Raw genomic sequence first — 13,119 nt, forward strand, 5'->3', positions numbered from 1 at the left:
GCTACTATAAATTTAATATCATCATGAGCTCCCGGGAAGAAAAGGTGATCAGGGGTACTTCTATGTTCTTGTATTATACTTTTGAAAGAAGAAATGCGTTACTGAATAGCAGTTAATTATAAATAGCTGTACCATTACATATGTATGGCAAACAAAATATATGGCAATTATCTGGGCCTTTCTGTCAGGAAATAGGCGTGAAAAACATTCATTTAATTGAACCTGTAAATCATCCACCACTAACAAAAAACGTTTTAACAACAGAAGCTGATGTATATATCATGTCCAAATGACCAAATATAACTGTTGAACAATTTGAAGTGAGATGATTTATTTTATGATGTTTTATAATTCTTTTTCCATTTCAAATGATGTACATTGGTTTGATTCTATGTTTAAATAATTAATTTTTTAACATTAAGGCAGCATGCTGTTTAATACATTGAAGTTAACATTATTATTTTGGTTATCTGTGTTGTTTATCAAGTTGAAAAAATGTTATTTATATACAGATAAAGCTTATTAAGACTTATGAAGGTATGACTTTTGAAGGTACTAATTGTTTTTTATGTAAAACCATACTTTTTAAAGTGATAATATAGTCAATGACATTAATGTAGTAAGGTTTCTTTAAATGATTGTTCTTATGAAATAAGGTTGGAATAACCGACAGTTTTCACGCCGCGAAAAAGTGGCGACAACTTGTTTTGGCCAGTGAAACCCCTGAATCCGCGTAATTACCTTTTATTTCTTATAAGTTTATAAGAAGAACTTCCGAAACGGTAAGTACTGGTGGTGAAGGGCAATGCTGAAGATGATTATGACAAGGATGACGATGATGATGATGATGAAAGACATGATATCAAAAGACGTACATACAAACATCGGGACCCAATGTTATTTTCTTCAGAAGCTGTGTTGCATACTTTTTTTCTAAATAAAGAATATATATGGGTGAGTGGGGAATGGGATTATTGATGCAAGTACCTGTGGTTCAGTCCTCATGTTCATTATAAAGAAACGTAAAGTAGTACTTCTTGGACATTTTCGGAATTTTTATTTTTATCTATAAAAATATTACAGGATATGCATTTTAATAAATACGCATATTGATTAACCCTACCCAAAACTTTTTAACACACCAAAAGTTATCGATGGTGACACCTCTGCATCACCGCAAAAACTAATTATTATTTTGAATTTCGTATCACATAATATGGGCATTATGTCAACAATGGTGTTCTGATTATTTTTTCTAATTGAAATTGTTTCTGCTCCGTTTTTAATTAATTTGATTTTAAAATATGCTACATTTGTCTCGTTGATGTTAATGTCCGCCATTTCGGAAATGCTATATGAAAATCATTTGTTAAATACTCACCGATTGGCTAATAGCGTGTGGTATTGGCTGCAATAGCCAATGAAAATCGCTGACGCTTTACAAGTCGAATTGGCACAACGAAACAACCCGTATTATAAACAAATTTTGAACAACACTTTCGGCAATCTACGCAATTTTTTTTTATAATTTTGGATAAAATAATAGGTCGGCGGGTGAAATGTAAATAAAAAAAACGAAAATGACTTTTATTTGTATTTGTCGAAAAATAGGGTCGGTCGCTCCCGTAAAACAGATAATAAAAAAAATGCTGGCCTAACTCGCAAGTCTACTACCGATGCAATCGGTTCAGGTTGGCGGATCAAAATTAAAAAATCAAAGTACTGACAGTACTGGTGTGACGATGCTTTTGAGAGGATGGATATAAAAGAATCATGTTAAGTTTATCTACATCACCACAATCACCACAATTGTGTACGTTGGTACGAAAAAAAAAATTGGTACAAAAATTTTGCGAAAAAAAATTGGGCACGAAAACAAATTTGGGTACGAAACAAAATTTGGGAACAAAAAAATTGGCACCGAAAAAAATTTGGGTACGAATAAAAATTTGGGGCTGAAAAAATAATTGGTACGAAAAAAAATTGGGTACGAAAAATATTAGGTACAGAAAAAAATTGGGGAAACGGGAAAGTAGTACCTGTGGGGAACTTGACCCACAATCGCACATTTCCGGCCCTTTCCGTCAAACATCAGATAAGTTCCTCGAAGGCAATAGTATGAATACACATTTCGGAAGCGGTAATACCTACGCGCGTCAAAATGTAAGCGAAATATGTACACAAGTCTGTCAGGAATGTTTAAATTAACGAAGAAAATCGTGTACCGGGTATTGATGTAAGTTTTTTGAAGAAACGTGCAGTAATTATATTAAACAAGAGCTGTGTTTGTGAAACACAATGCCCCCCTGCTGGGCAGCTTTGAAGCCATATACTAGTATTTTACCTTTGACCTTGAAGGATGACCTTGACCTTTCACCACTCAAAATGTGCAGCTCCATGAGATACGCATGCATGCCGAATATGGAGTTGCTATATTCAATATTGCAAAATTTGACCTTTGACCTCGACCTTGAAGGATGACCTTGACCTTTCACCAATCAATATGTGCAGCTCCATGAGATACGCATGCACGCCAAATATCGAGTTGCTATCTTTAATATTGCAAAATTTGACCTTTGACCTTGACCTTGAAGAATGTCTTTGACCTTTCAACACTCAAAATGTGTAGCTCCATGTGATACGTATGCATGCCAAATATCGAGTTTATATCTTCATCATTGCAAAATTTGACCTTTGACCTTGAAGGATGACCTTGCCTTTTACCACTCAAAATGTGCAGCTCCATGAGATACGCATGCATTCCAAATATGGAGTTGCTATCTTCAATATTGAAAAATTTGACCTTGACCTTGAAGGATCTTGACCTTTCACCACTCAAAATGTGCAGCTCCGTGAGATATGCATGAATGCCAAATATCAAGTTGCTATCTTCAATATTGCAAAATTTGACCTTTGACCTTTAAGGATGACCTTGACCTTTCACCACTCAAAATGTGCAGCTTCATAAGATACACATGCATGCCAAATATCAAATTACTATCTTCAATATTGCAAAATTTAACCTTTGACCTTTAAGGATGAACTTGACCTTATTATTTCACCACTCAAAATGTGCAGCTCCATGAGATACACATGCATGCCAAATAACAAGTTTCTATCTTCAATATTGCAAAAGTTATGGGCAATGTTAAAGTTTTCGGCCGGCCGGACAGACGGACTGACGGACGGACTGATGAAAAGACAGACTGACAGTTCAAAAACTATATGCAACCCTTCAGAGGCATGAAGAAGTTATGGCGAAAGTTAATGTTTTCGGACGGACGGACAGATGCCATATATTTGACCTTTGACCTTAAAGGATGACATTGCCCTTTCACCTTTCAAAATGTGCAGCTCCTAGAGATACACATGCATGCCAAATATCAAGTTGCTATCTTCAATATTGAAAAAGTTATGGCCAAAGTTAAAGTTTTCGGACGGACGTACAGACGCCATATATTTGACATTTGACCTTGAACGATGACCTTGACCTTCAGGCTTCACCTTTCACTACTCAAAATGTGCAGCTCCATGAGATACACATGCATGCAAAATATCAAGCTGCTATCTTCAATATTGAAAAAGTTATGGCCGATGTTAAAGTTTTCGGACGGACAGACAGACGATATATATTTGACATTTGACCTTGAAGGATGACCTTGACCTTCTCTTTTCACCACTCAAAATGTTCAGCTCCATGAGATACACATGCATGCCAAATATCAAGTTGCTATCTTCAATATTGAAAAAGTTAAGGCCAATGTTAAAGGTTTCGGACAGACGGACAGACGCTTTATATTTGAAATTTGACCTTGAAGGATGACCTTCACCTTCACCTTTCACAACTAAAAATGTGCAGCTCTGTGAGATGCACATGTATGCCAAATATCAAGTTGCTATGTTCAATATTGGATAAGTTATGGCCATTAAAGTTTTCGGACGGACGGACGGACTGACACACTGACTGACTGACGGACAGTTCAACTGCTATAGGCCACCCTACCGGGGGCATAAAAAGCAATTGCGATATTTTTCTCAGCCACGTAATTGTTAATAGTTTGATATCACAAAATGAAAGTGAAAGTAGAACTGTCAAAAATGACAACGTGTGGTTTTTGCTGGCAGGCACGAGAGGGCGATTACACTCAATGTGTTCACATTTTTACCATAGGCTTTGTCAATGACCTTAATAGTATGGGTAGCTTTGATATTGTTTATTGCTATCATGTAACTGCATGATTGTGTATATGTTTACAATACACAAAGCATAAATAATGATATAATTATACTGATTGAGCTTATAATAATCTGAGAACTATAGCCAGGTCAATTAAGGACTTAAAATACAATTTTTTGTCCTGATTTCATGAAGAAATGACCATGCATGTCCTAGATTTCAAAATCAAGGCCCTGGTCTGACACATTGGTAACATTACTGTTAAACTGTTACCAGGCTTCTAAAATTAGTTTTTATTGAACTATGTAAGGAAATCTAAATCAGGCACTGATTTATCTTGTTTTAAATGGTACATTTAAACTTTAGCTCTGTTACAAGAGTGCTGTTTAAGTCAAGTCACATATTTAAATCTAGGCCATGTCAAAATCAAAGTGTCAAAGACAAATGAAAGATGCGTTCATTAATCATTGTCCAGTTGTTGACTACTGCTGTGAGTTTTTATAATATAACTGATGAACATCATGTGAGAGGAAATTCACATTATCATTGTATATCAGGTTTAGCAGCCTTTTAGATAACAAAGTTGGCTAGTTTTTAATGTCGCTTCTGGGGATCAAACCCGCAGGGCTTTTAGGAAGATTCTGAAATTTTTCGATCCCTCGAGAGCAACCAAACCAAAAATTAAGTGAAATATTGCCGACTCGGTTTTTTTGAGTCGGTTCATGAGAGATAATGGAGCAATGAACAATCGAGCGATAATGGAAGGTTCAACATCTCTCATGCCCTTCTAGCATCGTCTTTAGCAGTATTCAATTCTCAACAGGAAAGTGCTGGAGTCATTGATCCCGAGGGACAAGAAAAAAACAACTGATTAATGTTCGAAATAAATAATTTGATTAATGACAATTCTATTATTTGAGCCAGGTCACAGGAAAAGCGCAGTCAAATCAGTATCCAATTAAATTATTTGTTAACAGCTTTCAAGCGACTGAATGCTGATCTAGATCCATACTGGCCACAATCGCCTTAATGGTTCTTTTACTGTGACACAGTTCATTTAACTTTAAAATCATAAAAAGTACTGACATAGAAGAAAGAGTACAAACCAGTAAAGAGTTTGAAATCAATGTTGAATTTCATGACAGCTTGGTGATCTGCAAATCCCCGATGAAATGTTGATATCGGGTATCATAGACATAGTCATTCAATAAGTCGCAAAATGCTCGAATACAATTTATTAAGCGAAATGTGACTTAAATTGATAACTAAAAATACCAGTATGCCAGTTTTGCCGTGTCAAGCTGTTACGATCCAGAAAGTCCTTCATTCACATCGAGTATATATTCTTTGAATTCCATCTATTGTTGTCAAAAGCGGAGATTTAGTGGATAAATAATTCATATATCCTAAATGACAGTCTCTAAATAGCGAAACAAGCCAATTTATGCTGTAAGAAAGTTTTGACACGAGACTCTCATGGGGGCGGCCATTGTTGAATGTTGAAAAACGAACGACTACTCTGCTAGGCGAATGTAGAATTACCGAAATCCCCGCGACAAGTCAATATTTTTCAACTGAAGTGGGATATTGTTGTTAAGTTTTTGACTGTACCGTTGCTTTTATATAGAGAATACTATGTTAGCGTTGAATACAGAGACGTTTATGTTGCGAGGCTTAGAACGCCGGGAGCGCGAGCCTTGGCGAGCGCTTTCGTTGTTCGAGCCGAGCAACATAAACTTCTCTTTATTCAATGCTTATCCTAGTATTCTATTTATCCCATTTGATTTTTTTCAACGTGACATTTAACATAAATAGATCTAATAACATTAACAATAATTTTAATTTATTCTTAAAAGCGCTTAAAATCTAACGAATGTAACCATGCGAAGTGATATAAATGCATTTGTTCTGGTACGCAAAATAGTCTTAAAAAAATTCACACACAAACTGTAAAACGAGTAAAAATATCACCATATGCCTCGATTCAATTTTACGCAGCATGCAAGTTGTAACACATTACGACCGCGAAAAGAGGATTTTACTGTACTACAATTCATTTTATTTTCGAAAGAAAATGATCAAAATCCAATATGGCGGCGATTGCTCCTGACAAAATGATGTCGATGTCAACATACATGTACACCATCGACGAGTAAACATACAATTGCAGCGACTGACACTTTATTTGACTTAATATACAGGGCAATACGTTTTCCGACTTCGGACGACGAATTTAAGGACGCACAGAACGTGTTTTTATATAATGTTATGGGTATGCCGTGTGTGATCCGATGCATCAATGGCGCCCATGTTAAAATCATTTCCCCGAGAACAGGGAACGACAAAAGTACAAAAAAAGCAAAACACGTTCGAACTAGTATCTTACCTTTAATTATCCTTTAAAATCCATCTTAAAATAATCCATTTAACTCAATAATTGACGATTTTGCACATTAATAATTATTTTAGCATAGTTAAATAAAGACCCTTATGCCATCCTATCACTATATTCAAATGAGTTTATGAACTCGATAAACTTTCTTCTTCGTCACACGCTACGTCATGTACTCTATGTACATTACATCTGTTAAAATGAACCGGAACAGTTTATCAAATAATAGCCGTTGGTAAACTCGGTTGCATTTTCAGATTTCTGCATACAAACATAATTATGTTTAAACTTGCACAATGTTTTATTTGTCTATGGTTAATGCCCTTATTGTACAAGAAAATAATTTAATATATAAATACACAAAGAATGGAAAACATTCCATTACACAACAGATAAATCAGTGGATAAAACCCGTGTATAAAATGGGACGCTCCGAATTCCAGTGTGGTGCTATTTTTACCTTATCTTCTACTTTACACAGCTCTATGCCTAAACGTGAATTAAATCAGAAAGCAAATATTGCAGATTATTTATAAATTGTGCGATATTTGTATGGCTTGTTGTACATTTTTAAATGTCAAAGGTATATGCATGGATTATAAACAAAGCACATTACACGAATTAAGGAAAATGTGACAAATTGACAATTCAAATATGTCGATATACAGTACATGTACATGTGAAATAAGTCGCGTTTATAATAAATCGTCATTTTTTATTTATTTTTTTTTTTTGGGGGGGGGGGGGGGGGGAATGACGCAATAAGTATGTCATTTTATGATGCCATCAACCAGCTGATTCATTATATGGATGGCGAAAAATTATGTTATATGACTAGATTTAAAGGTTGAAGGTCGTATAATTTTGAAGCTAAAGTTTTCTCCACTTTATTTCTTATGAAAAATCATTCATTGATAAAGTAAAAAGTAGTCCGTTCACGCGACAGGTATATTCAATAAGGTTGAATACAGGCTAGTATATTCCATAAGGTGTTATACCGTCAATGTCGCGTTGAAAATGGGATAAAATATTTTAAAAAGCCCCAGATGAATTTTTGACACTTGAAGGTCTTTACAAAGGGGAATTCTGAACCTGATCGTGCTTGTGCAAATATGCACTATGAATTCATACTGGGAGTCCCAATAATAATGTTTATATTTTAGTTGTTCACGATCAAACTTGGATAAAAACAATGTTTCATAAGTGATTTCAGTGTATTTTGTAATATTCTATATTAATATCCACATTATTTTGGGAAATAATCAATATTAAGGGGGATTTCTGGGGATTTCGGTGGATTTCTGGGGTCTCGGGGCATTTTGGTAAATACGGGGATTTCGGTATTTCTACGACCCGAGCATTATCTCAATCGGACTGGCTCGGTCTTTTACATAGGTCGCCATTTTGAATATATTTTTGATGGTATCATACCTTAGACGATGCTGAAACAGCATCGTCAAAAAAGCGGAATTTTGTCGGATCGTGTCAGGATATTAATAAGGGTATACAAATACAATTATGCATTTAATAATGTTTTTCCTTCTGTGCATGAAATAGAGACAGTTAAAAATGACAAAATGCTGAAGCATGGTTCTCTTTATTAAGTATACACCAAATTGTTAAAAATAACTGTTTGTATTGTTTGGCACTAAGGTTATTCTTTTAACATCGTAAAATGACAAGAAAACACTAAAAACACAGAAAAAAAATCAACCTTAAATCAATCTTATCATAATTTAATGTAAATACAATGAAATAACTTATGTGTGTGGGTTCAGCGTGTTGGCCAGGTTGAGTTGGTGGAGCGAAGTCCCAGCTCTCCGTCTTTGGTCTCCCCGATGCCAAATCTACCTACAGTCACTGACCAGTTTTGATAGATGGTACAATCTTTTCGATCCAGGCGCCTAGAACGATGAGGATTTCTTTCTTTGGCACATTGGCTTTGATGCGTTGGTACTCTTAATACAACATTTCGATATCCTCGTCCTCGTAGTCTAATATTGATGCGTTAACCTGGATGATGTTGATGCTGTGATGTTTGCTGAGATACAGATGGATATGATCCTGCCGTAGACTGGGGTGCACGTGATGACGCTCTTTGCTACCCCCTTCCTAGCGATAAGCGCATTCACTCGGCTATGTTTGGAATCCTCACCGCTGTACCGTATCTGAAGCCTAACCACCTCACCCCGGCTAGTACGATGATTTCCTTGTGGTGGCGCTTCAGCTCCTGTGACAGTTCGTGTATCTTACCGTACGCATTGAGTAGTGTTCTTGTATCTTACCATACGCATTGGGTAGTGTTCGTGTATCTTACCGTACGCATTGAGTAGTGTTCTTGTATCTTACCATACGCATTGAGTAGTGTTCGTGTATCTTACCGTACGCATTGAGTAGTGTTTGTGTATCTTACCGTACGCGCATTGTATTTTACCGTACGCATTGAGTAGTGTTCGTGTATCTTACCGTACGCATTGAGTAGTGTTCGTGTATCTTACCGTACGCATTGAGTAGTGTTCGTGTATCTTACCGTACGCATTGAGTAGTGTTCGTGTATCTTACCGTACGCATTGAGTAGTGTTCGTGTATCTTACCGTACGCATTGAATAGTCTTACGTTGCATGTTCTAATGGTTGTTTACTTACTTGGCGATATGATCGATCGATAAGCTCAAGTACATAACTAGTCGCTTGCACCCTGAAGACTGACAGTGTGGTGCGCGTGGGTTGCTATTCCGTACTTAGACCGATCCGGCTTGGTGTTCTGTTGTCTTGGTTTTCTAAATTTCCGTTCAGTGGGCTTGAGTAAATCTTGGCAGCAATGGTATCCTTTCCAAGAACTTGCAGCTGGTCGTATTAAACGCGCCAGCCCCATCACTTCATTTTCCGCGCCAGCAGAAGCGGTTACCAGGGTGTGGTTTGGTCAAGGTCCCGGTACCAGAAGTGAGAGTTGAGTATCATGAGAGAACCGAGTGTGTCCGTTCTCCCAAGGGAGCTGCTGCAAATCAACACATTAGTATCTCTACGCTGAACATCTCATACAAACCACGCAAAAAACGATAAAAAGAAGTCGTACAAGACATAAATCTTTTGGAATGTAACCATGAGTAACGGTTTAAGAATCGGTTTGTCGTTTGTTGTTATTGTTATCCCCGACAGGACGAGGTCTTACCCTCATAACTGCATCCATTAATACAAAATTTAAGTATATGCAATAAATAATCATGTGTTAGTTATTTTTCGGACAAATAAGTAAAATCAACTTATTTAAATTATAATGCGAGTATACGTTGTGTCCACGCTGCAACGCTATACTGACAGGGGAAGCTAATCCCGAATAAAAGTATAACTAGATTTCAATAGTTACTTCCCTTCCAAGGTTACAATGGTCCGCACCGGGAAGCCGAAAAGCATACAAAGCGTAAAACGAAAGAACATATCTTTCTGATTTGAAGCTTTAATTACTAAGAATTTAATTCACAAACTGTGTTTAGTTGAGTTAAGCAATTGGTGAGAAATCTTAATACAGCATATTTTACGCCTAAAAAACTATTTATAGATGTTCAATTGTTATACATCAGGATTAGCGTTATCACAGACGTTTATCAATATACCATGTTTTGTGTATAAATGCTCTTACCAATGTTAATGCAAATTTATGTGTTCTTTTGTCGGCATTATTCGAAACATTGTTGTTGTTTTTTCAGGTTTTTATATATAATTTTAATAATGGAAACATACCCCCAATAAACATCACTTGAAAAAAAAAACGCAACTTATTTACAGAGGTAAGTTTTTGTTTCACTCAATGTTGCTGCGTTTTAAAATCAACCCGCTGGTAATGTTTAGTAAGCATATTTTGTTTAATTTTGCTATCGTATTTAAAAAAGTGGCTAAATTACATTTCAATAATAAATGCTGTTAGATCGAGTTAAATGTAACTTATACGTTGAGTATACGCGTAAATAAAGCAGTTTTGAATTAAGATTCAGTCATATGATGATGCGGTATTGGAGTACACATACTAAACATTCTTTGATTTAGTCTCGTTCAGTTTAATTGTTTATTAAATGTTTGAAACATAGCATTTAGCAAGACGATCATGCAATCTTCAAAAGAATTTTATTTGAAATAGTCATACAAATAAATTGATAATAAAAACATCACAAAAAATATTTACTTCATAAGGCTGGAAAACTGCTGGATATATGTTAATTTATTTTTTATTATTTCTAAATTGTGCATTGGCGACATGAAATAATTAAAGTCCGAAAAAGGACGCTTAAGATCTTGTGTTTAATTACTAACCTTCACAACGTAAAACCGAAACGAACATATAGCACCTTTCCAATTAAGAAGTTATTACACTTCTGGCATATCAAATTGTGTTCTAAACACCAATAGGCATCGTGGCACATGCGTTACCATAAAAGTTCGGGACATTTTCATGTAATCGATATTTCCAGAAATTCCACATGCAATTTAAATTATAACCAGTCACTGTTTGCAAATACATGAACATTCTCATCAGTCAGATGACATACACCGCAAATTCACACACACAAAAAACAGTTAAAAAAACTATAAATCTTTAAAGGACAATTATTTGAGTTAATAAAAGAAAATACTACATACATTTGGTAGCTGATATTTGTAACCATGCGAAAACTAATTGTTTTGTTGAAATTTCAATAACGTTGTTTCACGGACGTAATCCGACTTGTATCGTATAAAATGAAATTAACTAAATTCGGTTTAGACTAACAATTAAATGAAAGGGGTACGCCCTCTATGTTAGATAAAGAAGCCTCGTTTTGCGAAAACTGGGCTTAATCAATGGGCTAAATGTGTTGCTCCAGATTAGCCTGTGTGGCCTACATTAAGACCAGTTTTCACAGAACGCGGCAACACATAAAGGTTCGCTGAATTAGATAGCATGTTAGGGGTGGTAAAGCCGCGTTCTTGAACAATTGGGCTTAATGCATGTGTGTTGTCTCGACTGGACTTTCGTTTAGTAGAGATTTCCTGTAAACGAAAAATTCCCTAAGAGCGGAAAGTGTCGTCCCTGATCGGCCTATGTGGTCTATACAGGTCAATATGGGACGACACTTTACGGACATGTATTAATTTTTCCCAGGACGCGGCTCTTTGAGATGATCGCTGAGCCAGCAGATATGACAACAAATGAGCCATGCTCTGTGGAAAAGGGGTTTAATGTATGTGCGTCAAGGCTAATCTGGGACGCAATTAACGCACAAGCATTAAACCCCCTTTTCATAGAGCACGAACCATATTTAAAAATAGTGTGTGGATTTAAATATTTATCTTCAGATTAATCTAAAATGATGGAAACCGAAAAGTGTCTTTTTTATTAGCTAACCTCGATTGTTAGGTTATTTATCGCGACTACCAATATTCAAGTGCGGTCGATCCCCATTTGGGTCACGGGTGCGCAGCTAGGTCACGGACTCTAGATTACACGGATATGAAACGGGACCGTTACGCCAAATATCTTGTTGTGTCTAAGTCACATGACCGTGTCGATCTTTTATCGAAGCGCCGATGTTATAAATTTGATGTACCCACTCACGTATTTTGTTAAATTATAGTTTCATTTCTAGGCCGATTTTGACAAATTATATATCATTAGAAAGCTTACGTAATGTAGTTTTCAGATATATAAATATATATTAAGTTTTTCTTCTGATTTTGGCAGCTCGGCGAGTTATAACTTTAACTTTTGCAAATATCATACCGTTTTGGAGTTTTAGAATCTAGATTTACGGTTGACATGTTCGTACTTTATACCGATTTGTAGCGTTTATATTTGGAGTTCAGTTTTGAAAATAACATCTTGCTTAGGAGAATAGAATTCTGTATATGATAGAAAAAAAATTGGTTTAAAAATGAAAGCAAGTAAGGAATGAAGGCGGAAATAAGTAGCGCGCGGTCCTAACGAACCGAACTGATGGCGATTATGCTTTTGTTTAGATACCGGCCATTGAATTTCCTTTGCCACGATTATTATATTTTTTATGGAATATATTGAAATATTTTGTTCTAGAGACATATCCATAAAGCTAAGTATTAATGAAGCTTAATAAATTTACGATTTCAGCTCTTGATTATAACACAGAAAGGGTGTTAATTTTATGATGAAACAGCGTATACAAATGTATAGCGGACCCTCTTGATATTTTTCGGCGCTGCATACTTCAAATATAATGGGTGTCAAAACATTCATCGTTTGTTGTTTATTATCAAAAAGGTAATTATGTAAAATTATATGAAAGGTTATTAACCATAAAATATCAATTAATTAAAATTATTTAAAGATTCTTGAAAATCACGGTCAACTGTCTATGCATGTATATCGAAATATCTTTATAAGTTAACAGAGTTATAAATATATATAATTCTAAATTAAAACACTGTATTATTTGTATTTTCGGAAAGATTATTTAACCCCGTTGTGGTCAAATGAGAATGCTGTTTTTAATTATGTTGTTCCGTACACTACCATACACTCTTTATAGGACTACGAAATGACG

The sequence above is a fragment of the Dreissena polymorpha genome, chromosome 4 (assembly GCF_020536995.1).
Source record: "Dreissena polymorpha isolate Duluth1 chromosome 4, UMN_Dpol_1.0, whole genome shotgun sequence".
NCBI lineage: Eukaryota > Metazoa > Mollusca > Bivalvia > Myida > Dreissenidae > Dreissena > Dreissena polymorpha.